The 18,622-nt window shown below is 40.0% G+C and overlaps 1 protein-coding gene across 6 annotated transcripts in view; it reads left to right on the top strand.

Moving 5' to 3' along the window:
- Positions 1 to 18,622, top strand: part of LOC108433544 (spermatid perinuclear RNA binding protein) — a 110,093-nt gene that overhangs the window by 24,290 nt on the left and 67,181 nt on the right. For all 6 annotated transcript variants that reach the window (XM_017708178.2, XM_017708179.2, XM_017708182.2 and 3 more), the window contains exon 2: positions 10,405 to 10,473. The gene's annotated coding sequence lies outside the window, so the exon portion shown is untranslated. The remainder of the gene's footprint in view (positions 1 to 10,404; positions 10,474 to 18,622) is intronic.

Below are 18,622 nucleotides of genomic sequence, written 5' to 3'. Positions count from 1 at the left end.
GCTGATTTAGAGAAAGTGCAGCTGTTTTGAGACACATTTTGTATGTGTTATGTGTCCTGGGACGGTACAGGGACCTCAGCTGCACACACATACATGCATATCATATTGAACTGCATCCCTCAACACCCGTCGCTATGGTAACCACAGAGTTGGGGAAAAAATAATTGGCCCAGTTTGGGCTTTGAGTGATGTTTAGAAAAAAGGATGCATGTGTGTCTGCCTGGTGAGGAGATAGTTTTGAGTTGTAATGAAGTTGAATATTCTAAAATGTTCCAGATATATCACAGTATTAGATCATATTTAAGTTTGCATTAATGAAACCAATGAGTGCGTCCCGAATACTACAACTTTATGTTAAACAATATCCTAACGATCTTGCTTTGTTTTTGAGTGGACTGTTTGTCGTTAATTATAAATCAGTATTATGTGCCCGCAACAGTGGTAGACCATTATGGACAGTAGATCATGGGAGAATGTAGAAGATTCTGTAGCTGCATTTTTGGGCGGGTGAAACGCTCTTCAACCTCTGAGGCAACCATGTCCTACATGGCAGGATTAATTCTGTCTAATCTTCAGCGCTGCAGACCATGTCGGACCGGGTCAGCCAGCGCACTGCCCGTCCATTACATGATGTTTTTTTTTCCCTTTCTTTTTAATTTAGTAATTTGTTTTTTATTTAACCATTCAAGCCAAAAACACTGCACTTTAATTCACAGCTTAATCTGTTTTTTTTTTTTTCTCTTTTTTCTTTTTTCTTTTTCCCTCAGCTGCTGACCTGCCTTAGCAATTGCTAATGCTTGTTCTTAACTGGCATTGTGCTACTTTGCAATGCAATACAAGGCAAGCAGGGTGAGGGAGACGAAGGAGAGAGTGTAAGGTAAATATTTAGGTCCTCGGTCAAAAGTTACATAAATTAGAAATGGCAGGCTGGTCCTGGAGATGGCTGGGGCTGGTACTTGTTTTGGTGGGGGTGCTTTTATGGCCAGCTTGAGGCCATGTTTGCAAGAGACTAACAGAAGCTTTTCTGTGAGGAAGCTGCTCAAATCCCCACTCCAACCGGCTGTGTATCGGTTTCGGTGCCCAAACACGGGCAGTTAGTGTGCTTGGTTAAACTCTTATACCATTCAGCTTGATTCATGAGAAGCTGAGGAGAAGTTAAGCTTTGTTTAATCTCATGGGTGAAGTAAGCCATTCAGCTAATCTCTCTCCAGTGTTTTGGACTTTTGGGTATTTATTGAATTGTAATAGCCTCTTTTGCACTAGTTAATACGGGTGTCAGTAGTTTATTAATTGCTCTAACAAAATAGTCTCCTAATATTGCAACTATTAGAATTTTATTTATCAGAAAAAAGTAAAAATAAAAGTAAAAATAAGCCTGTCACTGTTCACTTTCTTTAATGGGATGCTCTCAGATAACTAGTTTTCGTCATTGAGTCTGATTTCCATGAGGGACAGTAAATGATTACGTCAGGAGAGACAAGGGATGTAACAATACAACATATTGTATTATATCGCAACATATTGTATTGTTGTATCATGGCTAGTTTATTAGCTTGTGGCCTGTGGCACCATAAATGTATTTTTATATGTACTTTTCTGATGTTAAATGCTCTAATAAACTGAAAATGGAAATATGACTGAAGAAGTATTAAACAATGTATTGAATCAAATGGAATTTTTCAATACTGTAATGAAATCATTTCACCCTTTCTAGTTAACATTCAAATAGATTCTAATCTCAGAGACTACAAAGCTGGGCTAGTTGAAACTTCTGAGCTGTTTGAGTGTTTTTGTCACTCCATGCCCATTAATTTAAATGTTCTTCTAAGAGAATGTACAAAAAGGCTTTTTATAAACATTATCACAGACTCTGTAGGGAATTCTGAGTATTACTCATTTACAGCCTCTCCTCAAATGCTGTTTTTCTGCCATGGATACCAACATTTTCCCTCTGGCCGCTCTTCTGTACTTGCTCACTCTGTGAAACGAGTCAGACTGAGTTTTTCCTATCCTCGGGGCGGGGGGAGGTGGTGGATTTCCCCCTCATTTCCCTGAAGAATCATGAATGAAAAGCAAGCTTGAATAGCTGAATGTCGCTGGTTCTTTTGGCTAGATAAGAGGTTCCATTCGAAGCACTTGAGCTGCCTAATCTCCGGGCCATTTTCTCCTCAACACCTCCTTCAGAGCAGCTCCACTTTAACACTCATACTTACAGACTGCCTCACAGTGTCATTAGCACCAAATAACCCCGTATTCAACCGGCTGTCTATTTACTCAAATTACTCCCCAACAGAGAGATAGGCAGTCAATGCTGAGGCCAGACAGGGGTTGAAAGCCCCTGATAACAGTGATAAGCCCTGAACACTCTATCTATCCTCATTCTCCCTGATAACAGACAGAGATCCAGTTAGGAGCTCCCCTGTCAAACAGGGATTCTTCAAGTGTTCTCTGGCAAAGGCAGTGGTTTTATAAATACAACCACACAATCTCAAAGAACCTTTTAAAACAAACTGTTACAAGTCTTTGAATTGTGTTTTTGGTACTGTATAGAGTCATGTTTGCTAAGAGTTTACGTGGAGTGGCTCAAGTCATTTCAGCAGGGTTTTTTTTTTTTGGCTGTGTTCGCTGCTCGTTCACTGTTTGAGTGGAGATTAAACGTGTAGGATGACTTCACTGGATATGGCCAGTATCTGCTGAGAGAGCGACAGACGGGTCTTTTCATGTTGAGAATGTTTTGGTCATTAACAAGGAAGCGAACGACACACAGCTTGGAACGCTAGCGCGATTCTGACCTTTGCTGGCAGGTGACCAGCAGGTTCCACATCCAATCACGATGAGCCACATAAGTGTAATTACGCCCACCTGCATGCCTCGCTCAAAAATAGTATCCTGTTCCTCAGGACCAGGACTATATTTAGCAGAGAGCATATGGAACTGCAACTTTTCTTCTGTGAGACTGAGAAGGCTTCAGAGCTCTTTGTTAGGCTTTTGTTTAATGCACGCTCCTTATTCCAGCATTGACATCATGCTGAATGTGTTGCATTAAACTGGACGCTGTCATTAATGATGTCCTGTAGGAGGCTCGCTGGTGTGTTGTTTTACATTTGGTCTGCTTTGAACTTCTAGACTGATGTGAGCTGTTTAGCTTAATTGTTTCACATTCTCTCTCTCTTTCTGTGTGTGTGTGTGTGTGTGTGTGTGTGTGTGTGTGTGTGTGTGTGTGTGTGTGTTGACTTGCAGTATTTTGAGTTCCTCTGACTTGGAGGCTGGTGGTTGTTGTTAATTGGGATTCTCTCTTTCTATCTGTCATTCTTTCAGCTGTGACATGCTTCACAGATTACTGTGTTTGTATGGGATTGCAGATGTTGAGAATCATTTTGTCACAATTGTGTGTGTATGTGTATGCCCCCCCCCCCAAATATATGAGTTAGGCCTGGTGATATCTAAAAATAATTTAGCATGATATTTTCTAGTTAGAAAAAATTGTGATTATCAGTAATATTGCTATCAGGTTGCTTGTCCATAATTGACGATATCCATTTACATTTGCCCAGTCCTAGTTGTCAGGACAATTGAATTTACAGTAAAAGTATTACCTGTAGGCCCATTATGTTTATAATAATAGTCTGTATGAATCTATGCCCTGATGTTGTAGAAAAACAAACCTGTGTGTGCCATAAGTACAACTGATCTTAGTGTGTCCAGAATGTAATTATGTTTAGTATTTTCTGGTCTTTTTTCCATTTGGGCTAATCTACGTCCTGGAAAAAGTATCTGGGAAAAGAAAATAACTTTTAAATAATTCTGTGAACCATTATGGTGGATGCGCTTTTGTTTTTCTCCCAACTTTTTTTTGCACGGCTTAGGTCTGTTTTAGCAGAGGATGAGGGGCAACAGGCCTCTGCTGATCAGACTGTGTGTATAGGAAAACTGGAATGTTAACTGTAATGCTGTACTTCATTATATTATGTCTCAGTGATGTGCTGAAGCTTTCTCCAGTGCATCTGTTAAAAAGGTGGCAAGTGGGAATGAGTTGTTGTTCCTATGGAAGGAAAGAGCACCTGCGTGGAGTGGTAAAGGCCCAGCTGACCTTTACAGCTGCTGACAAGTAGAAAGAGTGTTTGAGCAGGAGGCTGATTGGGCTTGATGTTTGATGAATGGAGCTGCAGTATGCAGTCAGACTGGTTTAACACTACCTTTGACATGTACATGCATGGGTGCTTACCCTGAGGAATCCTAAAGATGATCACTATGCTTGCACGAAGTTTGGTATAGCAGGTTTGTGTGGGCTTTATCATGTTTTTCCAGGTTTGTTACTTCACAAGAAGGTTCCTCTAAACCTCACCTTCACAAATCTAGCATCTGCTGCCACCTCCTCCACATTAGGGCTCAAGCAATATATTGGTTGCTTGATATTAGCTGACGTTAAGGTTCCACAGACAGTAATAAAAAAAAAAAATTAAAAAGAAAACAATTCTAAAACCACTCAGTTATAAGTAAATAGTTTCTTTGTCATATGCTGGTCTCCATTACAGCAATGCAGGCTGGTAAATTTAAAAACACCATCAAAATAACAAACAGGTAAAATGCATCTCAAATCTACCAGCTGAGAACCGGCAGCCACATTAGACAGTTCTCCAAGTGACAACTGAAAATTATTAGCCACTAAAAATATTTAGCCAAAACTATTGAAATATAAAATTGAAATCTAAATTTTAATCTAAAAAAATTTTTGAATTGTAATATGATACCAGCTGACATTATCAGTTGTTGGAATTTTTAGCTCCTTAAAGGAAATGTTCTGGCCTAAAACTAGCATGCACTGTTGTTCTAATCCTCACTGGTTTGGCAGAATGTTTCTATCGATGTTCTCTTGTCTAATGCATACTGAATATAGTAGCAAATATGTATATTTATCATGAATAAACTTTGCTCTAAACCTCTCTCAGCTGTTCATCATTTTTATAACAAGACAAAGGCAAAAAAGGTCATATTCTTTGCTTTTGTACTGTTTAATGGATCTAATTTTAGGTTTGTTTCTGCTGCCTCATTAATGCTTAATGATGTTGCGCACAAAGTGAAGAAAAGGAATTCTGATCTGGGTGTTCTCATTAAGGTCGATCGGTCAAATATTGGATCTGTATTTGATGTAGGACCACATGTGAAAGTGGCTCAGGAAAAGATCAGATTTGTGTGTCCACACAGCTCTGAAAAGACTAGATCTGTGATGCACTTACCCAAAAAACAGATTTGTGCCTCTTAAGCTTGGTAATGTGTACATAAAATAGTACACAAAATCATGTTTTATTTACCATACAATAATCTGTTACTACAAATCGAGTTTTGTTAGCTTAGATTGAGCCCTTCATATCCCACCATGTTGTGCCACCTTGTTTCTAGTAGAAAACATGAACAGAACAGACCAGACATTGGCTCTAGGGAGCACATTTGGTGTTTTTACAGTGAAACAGCAGCTTAAATTTGGTGGTATGGCTGTATAACTGTTTGGAAGATGCAGAAAGAAGAAGAATCAGTGGTTACTGCTGGTGCTGGATAACCATTTTGTGTTCTGTAGTGTTTGAAAACCCGAATTTTGACAAATAGAAGATCATACTTACGATTTAGCAAGCGAGGGTTAATCTTTATCAGAGAAGCAAAAAACATAAAGAAGCAAATTGAAATCAAGATGGGCAACAGCAGAAAACCTGACAGCCACCATAGGTTCTACTATATGCTTGGAAAGGGAGGGTAGTGGGAGGGTTATTCAGGGTTATACCTCTCTACTACATACCACTAAATATTACCTTTAAAATCTGGAAAATCTGAGTCTTGAGACTATTGCTGCACTGTAGGAGGTGAGTAGGTATGTTTACAACAGATGCAGCTATGGATAAGTTTTTGATTTGGGCCCTCGCACCCCTTTTAAAATCAATATCTGTATTGATCATAAAATGTTCATATTGGTCAGTCCTGCTGCAGAATTCACTTCAAAGTAAACCACATGTGTCTGCCAGCTAAATGAGCAATTTAATGTTTTGATGCTCAAAGTATAAACAGGGAAGGTGACATTTCCCGGATAATGTGGGGACCACCCAGCTTGTCTAGACATGATCAGAGAGGAGATCAGGCCTAGCCTGTGACATTATGAACAGCAATTTATAGTCCAGAAACAACCGTCTGTTAGACATGTGGTCTACAGTAGAGCTATTCTCAGCCTGAGAATGAGCCATCCTCCCTCTGTTCACACTGGAGCGTTGTGTGGGAGGGATTGTCTGAGAGAGATAATTGAATTTCACTTTCTATGAGCCACACACGTTCCTTTCCACAGACAATAGCGCACGGCTCATAGCTGTCTAAGTGAGGCAATTAGCCAGCTGCAGCTACCAAATGAGAGCAAGTTATACCTGAAATGATTAATAGCCAACCTATGGCGTCCTGCATCTTACTATATATGTATGTAATAATAATAAATAAAAAACAGGACGTTTTATCTACAGGACAAGACTGGTGCGGCCACACCCGAATTTGCATGTTGTTATCTTCACTGTTCGTGTCCTTCACTGTGAGATTATTTTGGGTGCAGACCAAAAAATAAAAATAAAAAATCCGCTAGACAATGATATGAGCTTGCCAAATATGTTCAGGAGGATTCCATCCAAAAGCCTGTGCACAGTGCAGCCTAGGATTAAGGAAGGTCAACTAGGACGTGAACCAAACTGAACAAAACCAATAGGAGTGCATAGATACTGAATTATTATGGCTGATTCCAATTTCTTTTATAGACAGTTTAGCAGTAAATGGTATTTTTTGCCAAATGTTTTGTGTTTGTCAAAGAAACAGAGATTACTTTTGTCTTTTGGACAGGCCTGACATGTGCATGACAAGGATTGGTCAAAATAAATATAAATCATCCAATTGTCAGTTGCATGTTAGGAGCCATTATTGTTTAATTCTGATCTTGGCTAATTTTAATCCTGACAAATTCCAACCTTCTAATGCTCCTCTAAAAATGATTAAAGATATAGTTTGTTTCTAACCTTTACATTGTAGCTGTCAATAATAAACTGACTAACATGTCATATACGTTCAGTAGACGTTGAGCAATTACTCTAGAACAAACTTTTATTTTAAGGCTAATTATTATTGCATTTATATTTTCTTGCATTACCTTGTTTAACATTTATGCAATTTTTTCTCCCTCTGCCTACCCTGAACAGTAATAATTTGCTCATGGTCATTTTTGTCTTGCACGTCAGGCAGATCTGTTGCTGTTGCAGTAAGGATGTTTGTTGTGTGCATACTTTAAAAATAAGAAAATATGTGGGTGTGTGTTTTGTTTTTCATTGTCTGCCATGCTTCATAAAACCTTGCTCTCTAAGCACAGATGCCATAAAACCTCCTTCCTTCCTGCTTCTCTCTCATTTGTGTCGCTCTTTTCACCTCTGTGGCGTTCTTGCCCCCCCCAATACCCCCAGGATGAAAAGAAACCCGTGGCCTATGAACACAGGTGCTGCAATGCAAATTAATTTCCGTATCGGAGAGATGAGATATACCACCGTCACTCTCCGGCGCCCTCTCGCAGAAAACAATTTTCACTACCTTATTTATCATCAAACAATCAGACGTGCTATGCTGACAGTTGTTGCCGTGACAATGGAGCTCATGTAAAGACGACCAACCCCACTGCTAGGGCCTTGGCGTCTTGCCAGCTTCAGGGTTACGGTCAATTCCATCAATTCAACAAATAAATTCAATCGATAAGGTGAATTTAATTGCTTATTTGTGAAATCTGTTTAGATTCTGCATCAGTTAATGTCAGTTATGATTTTTTTGGCTGACCTGAAATGTAAATAAAATTGAGTTGAATGGGATTGACGCCAATCCTATCTTGAGCCATGATAGTACTGGCGTCCCCCGGTGCTCCGCTCTGATGGCACTCCTTGGGACACATTTGTGTGTTGGATAAGAACTGTAAGGTAAAAGGCTTTTGGCCTGATGTCCACTGCTTTACAAACTGCTGTTTGTATAGTTTCTCTATAGTAGTACTCTCTCAAAGCTTGTAGGAATTTTCCTTCATTAAAACTCTCTGGAAAACTGCAGGATTGTCATATGATGCCAGTTTGATGATTTGGAATGGATGTAATCAATTTGATCCCAGGATTCTTTTCTTAATTATAAATAATGGCAACTTCCCCCAAGATCTCAAAACTTTTTTTAAAACAGCTTTGGCGATAAACCATTCTTTTTAATTTACCATTCTTATAATTTATTAAACATATTAACATCAGACAGTTTTTTTATTTCAGTTTAAAACATATTTTAAACTGAAATATGTTTATTTATTTCTTGTACTATGGAGGAGCAGAACGTTTAGATGATGCTAAATTACGTGTTCATTTACATTTGCATTTTTTCATTATCATTAGCGACAAATAATTGTTACATTTCTCTATAAAATTAATATTTAATCCAAGCAGACTAAATCCCAATTTATGCATTGGCATTTTATATTTGCACTGGCCCTCAATTCCCATATCATTGCATTGAAAACAGAGACATGTGTGGGACATATACAAATATACAAATTGGCTCATTATGTGGCAACAGCTTACCAATTGTTTGTCCTTTCCTGTTTTGCACAGTAGTGTCTGTACATATTGCTGTTGAGTGTTTTTGTTTTGTCTGGTCCCCAACCATGTGCGTCCTCTGTGATCATCGTCCTTGCAGACGCAGATCACATGCCCATTGATGTGTATTGCATGGGGAGGGGTTTCAGTTGTACTAGGAGGGGTTTTGAATGTGTCTTGGAGAGATGCATTTACATTTGCCATAACATATGGCTCAAATGTGTCTCAGACCGCCTCCTGATGTGGTTTGAGTGATCAGATTTGTGTCTGTTTTTTAAAAGTGTTTTGGATATAGTCATTGATACTCAAAGACAGGAGCTGGAGGTTAGGGAACCAGCACTATGACCGGAAGGTTGCCAGTTCAATCCCCTCAGCTGGTTCAATCCCCATGACTGAAGTGCCCTTGAGCAAGGCACCTAACCCCCAGTTGCTCCTCGGGCACCGTGGATAGGGCTGCCCACCCCTCCAGGCAAGTTTGCTCATGTGGGTGTTTCACTGCCCGGAGGGGTTAAATGCGGAGGTCTAATTCCTCAGGATGCAAACACAGTTGGTAAATGGTTCTAAATTCTAATTCTAAGACACATGATGTGACCAGGTGTGAACACGGTCACTTTGCAGAACACACCTGAAATCATGCTGAGCCACTTTTGTGTCTCTTCTCAACTGCAGGGTCAGAGAGGCAGAGTATATGTGTACATTTTTGTGGGTGTTTGCTGATGTAATGATGGGTACAGTGCAGTCATGTCACTGGTGATTCAGTATGTGCATCACATGGAGATTTCTGCAAGGTGTTTGAAAGGCAGCCCACGCTGAGCAGGTTTAAGCGATCTGCTCCTGCCATTAACCAGCACATTGCATTATAGGTAATGCATCAGTGTATTATGATACATCAGAGGTTTTCAAGTAGTAGAATCAATAATACTAAATTATAATAATACCCAGTTGAAGTATGTGCTTGTCTTTTGACCAAAATAACATTTTTGGGCCATTTCCAGATGAAAAAAGTCTTGTGTATTGTTTTTATCATCGGTGATATAATAACTGGATTGTGGTGAAATGAGATTTTAATGCTTCTTAATGAATTAAGTTTACACACCTAGAATATACAAAGTCTCCCTGTAACACTTGGTGCACATTATCTGAGATGTTTTGCTCATGTTGAAGTTGTTTGCACATTTCAGAATCACCATCAGCGATATATTTATCCTTATTGAGTTAGTCAGACTCTGACTTTTAATCATTTATATCCAGCAAAGTTGTATAAGCTAAATATTTTAATACAGCATTCCTCAGTTCTGGTCCTTGTGTACCTCAGTGAAGTGGTTGTGTTAGAGGAGAGAACACTGAAATGCGTGAGACTGTGCTACTCCAGGATCAGGACTGAGAGCAACTGCTTTAATAAATTATGTTTATTAAATCTCCAGACAGTTTCAGTACAACTTGTCCTATTGATCCTTAAACTGGTGCCTGATTCTAAGAGATGTTGTGTAGTACTTTGCATGAGTTCATTCAGGCCTGGGTGCTCGGCACAATAACGTAGCCACTCACAAATCATTGATCAATCTGTTTTGACATGGTTCAATTGGACATTAACCCTACGTTAGTTAAGCTGTGTACATAACAGGTTGTTGCTATTTTTGTTGGCAAGTTTGTGCTGATAATAAGTGCAATATCAGGTCTGCAGTGAACACTGTTTTTCCCCTCAGTGTAATGCACTTATTTCATTTATTTCTTCATGCTTCTGAATATATGACAGATGTAACTTTTTGTCTTTCAGGTCCAGAACACCTCACATCCCTCTGTAAGGCTGTGGGGAGGTGGAGAAGGATACAGCTGCTGCTAATAGGTGAATAGATCTCTCTCGTTCTCTGTTTTTTCCCTCTACTTCTCACATAACGTTTAAGTAGGTAGCACTAACCGAAAACAAGGACGGCTCAAAAATTAGGCAGCCATAATCTGTTACTTATTGAAAGAAAGACAGTTATCCGATTAGATACTTAAGGAAAAATAAGCTGATTATTTGTAGGATTATTGTCAGAAGTAGAAATAAAAAAACAAACACAGCCAGTGCTTTTATATACCATTTAAATTGGAGTACATTTGTTTATTAATTTTCTCATGTGTACATTTAGTTTATGTCCTATATTTGTCACCCCCCCCAAAGTTGTTCACTGTTTATGTATCAAAGTCATAAATTATTTTGACCATTTTCAACCTTTTTATCCCTTAGAATTAAACATGCTGTTTTTGTTACTTAATACTGATATGTGTTAATGAGCTCTGTTCTGGTTGGCTACCCTGTAATGTGCCGGTGTTGAGGTTAAAACACTTCGTATAACTTCTTCTAGAGTATGTGCGGCTGAATTGGTGAATATATGTAAATATGTTTGTTTCATGACATCACAAAAACTGGATGCAAAACATGCTGTTCTTTGAGTTTCCATATATGTACTGTATGGATTGAGGAGTGAATGGTATGTTTGGAAACTTTAACAATTTACATGATATATCATGGGGCAGTCATGGGCTGGAGGTTAGCGAACCAGCCTTGCAACGGTTCGATCACCTGAGCCAACGACACGTGACTGAGGTGCCCTTGATCAAGGCACTAACCCGCAACTGCTCCCTGGGCGCTGCAGATAGGGCTGGCTACTGCTCTGGGCAAGTGTGCTCACTGTCCACTAGTGTGTGTTCACTAGTGTGTATGTGATGTTTCACTGCATGGATGGGTTTGGTTGCAGGGGTGAAATTTCCCTGTTATGGGACAAATAAGGGTCACTTAATCTTGATCTTAATATCAAATGCATTTATTTGGTAGTTTGTTTGCTGGGCCCTTTAAACAGACATTCAAAATCAATAGAAAATAATCAGGCTGTTCTGTGCTTTAGACTGTGATACTAATTAGTCTTTGTCTTTAGACTTGTCACCTTCCCAACATCCTATGCATAGTAGTAGATCTTCTAGGTCAGTGGGGGTTTGAGGACAGCACATAACTCTATGAATTATAGCAGGCTTAGCTATAGCTCTTGGGCTTTGGTATGAATGACCTTTCAGCTTTGTTTAATGTTGTGTGTATGTGGAAGATGTGGAATGTGAGAAGCCCTTTTTCTCTGCTTACTCGGCAATAAAAAAGTACACTAAGATCTCTTGGTAGAGCCTACATCTCTGAAGGCTGTGTATGCAGTTACCCAGTAAAAAATCTGAGCTAGAGTTACCTCCTAGCTTACCCTAGAATTGAACAATATATTGTGAAAAATTACATCACAGTATGCTTTTCTTAGTGTGTTGTAAATATCATTAGGACACTTACTAGCTACATGTAAGAAGAGGTCCCCAAGTGCTTTAGCTGTCTAATATTTTGCTGTATTTTTGGGAAACTTGGCAAAGTTCAACAAAGCAAAATATCATAATGAGCATCATGTATCATGAAAATGTCTTCATGTATCATGATTAGTAGTGACTAGTATGGCCAGAAATTCATATTACAGTAAAATGATTTTTTCTGAAAGTTTGGATATATCTTAGGGTATGTGTATATTAGTTATTTCAAATAGTACAATTTTAGGTACTTAAGTAAATCTATTTTTGTAGGTTATGAGCGTCTTATTATCCTGGGATGTACCTTTTTTTTTTATATGAAACATTTTTAACAACTCAAGCAAACCTGAAATTTTTTTGATAAGAACACTAATTCAACATTGTTTTATATCTCAGTTTCTATGAGGCTGAGGTTGGCTACTTACTCTGATACATCTGAAAAGGTTAATTCAACACTTGATATAACTGCATATTGACCCCATATTTGGCCTTGGTGAACAGGCACAGAATCCCATTCAGTCATGGACTTGTTTATACTCGTCAGGAAATAAATGATATTCACCAACTGTCATTAATGCCAAGAATACGACCCCCCCCCCCCCCCGCCTCTCTCTCTCTCTCTCTCTCTCTCTCTCCCTCTCTCTCTCTCTCTCTGGTGCGTGTGTGTGTCAAGAAGAGAGGGAATGTAAAATGGATCATGAAGGACTGCCTGAATAACCATTTCATCTGACTAGATCCTGGAAAATCCATTAGGCTGAGCCATTTGGCTGGTTTCATGCTGAATAGTGCAGTGGTGGGAGCAGGTTTTAGTGCTGAATCTTGGGTGAGAAACAGATTTCCTGTGAAAAATAAAGCATGTAACTCAGGTTCACAATGGTACCTTAAATCTCCTGCCGGATAAATCCAGCTTTTCTGCCATTTTAAAGACACAGGTAGGAGGCTTACTGGTGTCAAAGTGAATAACGGCATGAACTTGTCCCATGATATAGATTATAACATTGTAGACATTGCAATGAGCCAAAAATGGTGAAATCAGCATATGGGCTCCTGAGTGGGCAGCCGTCTATGCTTTGGCCCTACTATAGGTTGCAAGTTCCTTCCTCCATAATACTACACCTATCTGTGGCCAAGTGTCCAGGAGAGAACAAATAAACCCTTTCTGTGTGAGTGGGTATGATACTTTGGATCCATTGTTGTCCTGAGAAGTATATATTTTAGGTGATGCTGGGCTACAGTGCTAAAATGTTTGCATTTCATTTGATTTTGTTTATTTGTAACCCAAAAAAATAATTGTTACATTTACCTATAATACTAGTCCAGGTACATTTTAGTCTAACTTCTCCAAGTTTATGTTGGTTTCCTGTTTGGGTCAGTTCTTACTGCTGAATGTGTAGTGGAACCACGGTACGTTTATGTATAATTTTTGCCCTGCAAAGCTTGTCCAACTTCAACAGATCAACAGTTATACAGTATATTTAAGGTTGTAGCATAGAACGGTATAGGTCAGTTGTATTTAGTGTGCACCTTGTTCTTTGTGCAGTAGGCCAGATTCTTGTGTAGCTCTGTGGCTCCTCTGGATTTAGTTCAGCTAATGGAGCGTAGCACTGTCCTGACAGACCAATATGCCCCAACTTCCTTTCCAAAAATGGACCGTGTATGTGGCTAATCAGTCTCTTGTGGTTTGTGTGACAAGAAAGACACGACCTAGGACAGCTCGTCTGTGCTGTAGTGTCTGTTCAGCAGTGTGCTGTGCTCCACATTACTGTCAGTGAGGAATTTAAAGTGATTTTAACTACCTTAAATGATGGCACTGATTTAAGAGTGCTGGCTCGACCTGAACAAGGACCTGATCATCGCCAGAACTCTGTGTGTGTGTGTGTGTGTTCATTCAGGTTGCTCTGCAGGCTCTACATCCGGTCACCTAGACCCCACCTTCACACACGCTACTGCGCATCTGAGTGAATGTATTCCCACACTGCTTCTCATATTCCTGCCTCTCTCTCTTGCTCTCTCTATGAAACACACAAGCACACTCTCCGCAGTGTCCTTGAAAAACCAGTGACTTTGGCAGCCAGGGCCTTCCTTCCTTCCTTCCTTCCTTCCTTCCTTCCTTCCTTCCTTCCTTCCTTTCTTTCTTTCTTTCTTTCTTTCTTTCTTTCTTTCTTTCTTTCTTTCTTTCTTTCTCTCTCTCTCTCTCTCTCTCTCTCTCTCTCTCTCTCTCTCTCTCTCTCTCTCTCTCTCATTCTTTAATTGGTATTAATCATGCATGTTAGCTATGTGGCTGGTGTTACTTTAGTCTGCATTGCAGAAGAGTGCGTTCTCATCAGCCTTTTAGCCTGGGGGTGTGTGAAGTATTCGTATCAGTGATGTCGGGCGGCTGACAGATTCTATAAGCATATATCCAGCCCCCTCAGTGCTATTGGGCCTTCTCCTTATGCAGGATTTTTCCTCCAGAACTTATTGCTCTCTATTGTTGTGTGTGTGTGTGTGTGTGTGTGTGTGTGTGTGTGTGTGTGTGTGTGTGTGTGTGTGTGTGTGTGTGTGTGTGTGCGTGCATGTGTGGGTGCTTGTGCGTGTTTGTGTGACTTGTAAAAATGCTCGCCTTCGGGGATTCTTTGCAGTGTAGTCATTTTTGTTATTTCCAATTCAGTGTCTCTAATCAAATGCAGCCCTGTTCCCATCTCTTCCTGCCATTGTCCCCCCTCATGCTAACTCTCACTCTCTTGCGCTCTCATTTCCTTCAAAAAAAAAAAACTCATAATGGGTCATCACATCTTCACCTTCTTTGCCAAGGTTTCTTTCTTTCTCTCACTCTCTCACTCTCTCACTCTCTCGCTCTCTCTGTCTGTCTCCCTCTCTTGCTTTCTATCTCTCTCTCTGTCTGTCTCCCTCTTTTGCTTTCTATCTCTTTATCCCTCTCGCTGTCTGTCTCTCTTGTGTCTGGTTTCTGTTTCGGAGAGTTTCCTTTGATGCACCCTTGCCTGTGCCAGGAATGTTTGCCCTGAAAGGACATCTCAGTGGAATGCATCCATAAGAGCAGGGCAGTGAGCAGAGCCCAGCCTGAGGCCTCCTTTCTGGGATCCTCTGTGCTGTAGCAGGGCCTGGAGCTTTGCTATGTGGCTCAGTGGGTGTGAGTCTATGTTAAATGATATCCTTGGTCCTCCTGCTTGAAGGCTTGTGGATGCGCCTGTGTACTCCATCAGAAAAAGGGCTGTGAATTAGAGCTATAATTGAAATGCCATGAAGCGTCATGGAAAGCTTTGTTACTTAATTCAGAGGCTGAAACTTTGAGTGCTTCCACATATAACTTGCATGTTCACAGCCCAGTTTAAGCCCCAATCAAGTTAGCTTTTAAATTTCTAATCCTTTTGCTGTTTGTGAAAAACTGTTACTGTGACACAGCTGACCCTTCATATTGGTTCTCCACGATGCATTGTCACAATATCACAATGCTTTGTTACACCTCTAGTTCTGAGTCACACAGTGAAACATTAACACAGCACTAAAACAGATTGTGTGTGTCTGCAGTGGAGAAGTCTTTTCCGATGAAGGTGTAAGCAGACTGAGTTTTGTTTTCTCAGGGGACAGAAGATGCTGTGCTCTCCTTTTATCTTCACTAATATGTGATCTCTGTCTCTATACACTACGAGCCTTGTCTCTTTGTCGCTCTTCATTTACCTCTCCATCTCCATCTTCATCTGCTTCTGCTCTTTTTTTCTTCCCTACATCCGCCTCCTGTCTTCTCTCCTGTCTTCTCTCCTGCACTGCTGGGATCCAGGAAAAGATGTAGCCATGACGACGATTCCCACAGGATAAACCCACATGGAGACTGAACCTCAGTTTTTATTTTTCATTTCCCTGCTCATTCTTTCTCTCACTTTCACCTTCTTTGAGCAACTCCTTTCATTTTCAGGAAGGAAGGAAATGAGATAGGGAAGAGACAGAGAGGAAAGAGAGAGTGAGAGTGGAAAGAGATGTCCTGTAATACCTGGAATTAACCATCCTTATCAGAGTAAGACCATCAATCTGGGATCAGCCTTGAGATAGCACTGTGCAGGACTGCAGGAACTGCTGAGATTTGATCATAGATCAGTATATTGAATATGGGCCCAGGTTTTGGAACCATTTGTTCATAGGCCCCAATCATATTTGGTATTAACATCTGTCTCAATTGGTCTGATTAGACAGTGAGACCTGTAGCTGTTTATACCTGGCATGACCGTATGTCTCAAACTTGTCTCCAGTGGCCGTATATGATCTCCTGACTGGACAAAGGGTGTCGCGCGCACATTTACTATGTCAGCCTCTTGTTTATTGTCAGAAGAAAATGTCCAGCAAGTCTATGTTTGTTCTGATATACGGGCTGTTACAAACATTTAGCAGAGAAAGTTGCTAATGCAACTTAGAAGCGAAAGGACAGGAGAGGAAGAAAGAAACTAAGCAGCTAGAAGGGGGCGATATGAAACAATGTTATTGTGATAAATTTTGTTATTGTGATCAACAATATCCGCGACCCTGATGGAGAAGTGGATGGATGGATGGATGGATGAATGGATGGATGGATGGATGGATGGATGGATGGATGGATGGATGGATGATCAACAATATGCTTCCCTGTACATATCAAGTATCATCTGTACCTAAAGAACATTGATCAACTGCATGTTTCATTACAAAGTAAGCATAATTAGTCATGGTTAACTGGATTTACAAGTGCTGTGTATGAAATGTAAAAAAATTAAAAAATAATAAAATAAAATAAAATACCCTTTCATCCATGCATACCCTTTTTGATTGCTTTTTTTAAAATGTGGCACTACTAGTAGATTGTGTCTCTGTCAAAATATTGAAATACATATTATGTATCATAAAAATGTAAAAGTATAGCACACCTCTAGATGACACAGCTGATCAAGGTTGCAGTCATTGGACCCCAATTGAATTGAAAATTTACAGCCTGCAGATTTTCACACAAACACAATGCTGAGTGATACTGATGAAATTCAGATCACATAAGTTTATTTAAGAAAACCAATCAATGTTTCTGGAGTACTGATACTGTCTGACTGATATTGTAACTTACATTGTTTTGACTCTTTGTTTTCTTCTCTTTAAATTATACCAAAGATTAAATTACAACCTTGTATATGTTTGCCCACATTAACCAGTCAGAAAGCAATGTACTGTTTGTTTTACTTTTCTTGATGTTGAGCTGTTCTTTGAAAACAATGTAAAGCTTGCAGTATATTATATATGTTGTGGTTAACTGTCAGGTCCTGGATATTGTGAGTGTAGTGTGTGAAATAGAATAGAAAAATAAGACTCTTATGCATCAGGATCATAGAAACAATGCTTATTATCTGTCATTTATGTCAGTAAAACTGAAAGGCAGCATCACAGTATGTCTGTGTCATAGTACATCAGTATTCACAATACAGTACCCAGCATCTCACACACATGCGCGCGCACACACACAGATACACACACACGCACGCACGCACACAGATACATAGCAGTAGCAGCTCAAGACCAAATCACATGTTGAGAAAATACAAGATGAAAAGGTGATGAATATGCAATAAGGTGCTAAAGGCAAGTGAGATAAGACACATCATGAATGCAGGATGCAGGTTCTCCTCCCATGATGCCTTGGGAACCACTGAAGTCACTGAACTCTGTTAAGAATTCTAGCCTTTGCTGAGACAGCCTGTTTTTTTTTCTTCCCCCATTGTGGACACGCCTGCCCACACACACACACACACACACGTACACACACTGGCCGTTGGTGCAGTGCTCTGTTTGCCTTTCCAGGGCACACTAAGTGTCACAGAGCCCCGCTGGAGCCTCTGACACTCTTCAGAAATACACACACAGCAAACGATGACATTCAGTTCATATTTATTTGCTGACAGTTGCATTGTGCTTGTTTGCGCTCTCTCTCTCTCTCTCTCTCTCTCTCTCTCTCTCTCTCTCTCTCTCTCTCTCTCTCTCTCAACAGGTATATCAGCTATAACAGGTATAACAGCTTTTTTTTGACTCATCAAAAGAAGATTAAGCTAAAATGATATGTAGTACAGTTTTTTTTAAATAAACTGCTTTTAGGAGCACAAATGAGTGTGTGTGCATCAAAACCTCTAAAAATGACCACATTGATCACATCTTTACATCTATCCCCCACCTCAAAATGTTTTACCTGTTGCTTCTTTTCCATGGCAGCACACTTGAGTTGTGTGTGTGTGTGTGTGTGTGTGTGTGTGTGTGTGTGTGTGTAATTCCCCAATATGTCAGTTGCTCAAAACCAGTCAGGTGTGAGCTGGCCAATCATTTGAAAAGTTGTGTAGTGTATTCGGTGCTTTGCTTTTCCAATTTGTGGTGAGAGAGGCACATTTTCAAGAGAGTACAAAATACTATGTTGTCCCTTCGTTGTGAGGAATTTTGGTCCTCACAGAGGTAGCATGACGAGTACACACACACTGTAAGTCCTCGGTGTTCAAAGTCTACAGCCTTCATGACTCCGCAGTGCAATTACACTTTTTAATTGCTGTGTGTGTGTTCTTTGAGTGTGTGTGTGTGTGTGTGTGTGTGTGTGTGTATGTTCTTTGTGTGTGTGTGTGTGAGTGTGTGAGGGAATCATACCTTTTGTTCATCTTCTCTGGTCATCCCCCTGACAGACCAAC

This window comes from Pygocentrus nattereri, chromosome 18, assembly GCF_015220715.1.
Source record: "Pygocentrus nattereri isolate fPygNat1 chromosome 18, fPygNat1.pri, whole genome shotgun sequence".
NCBI classification, from domain to species: domain Eukaryota; kingdom Metazoa; phylum Chordata; class Actinopteri; order Characiformes; family Serrasalmidae; genus Pygocentrus; species Pygocentrus nattereri.
Note: the sequence above shows the minus strand (reverse complement) of the source record. Positions and strands in the feature narration are given on the sequence as shown.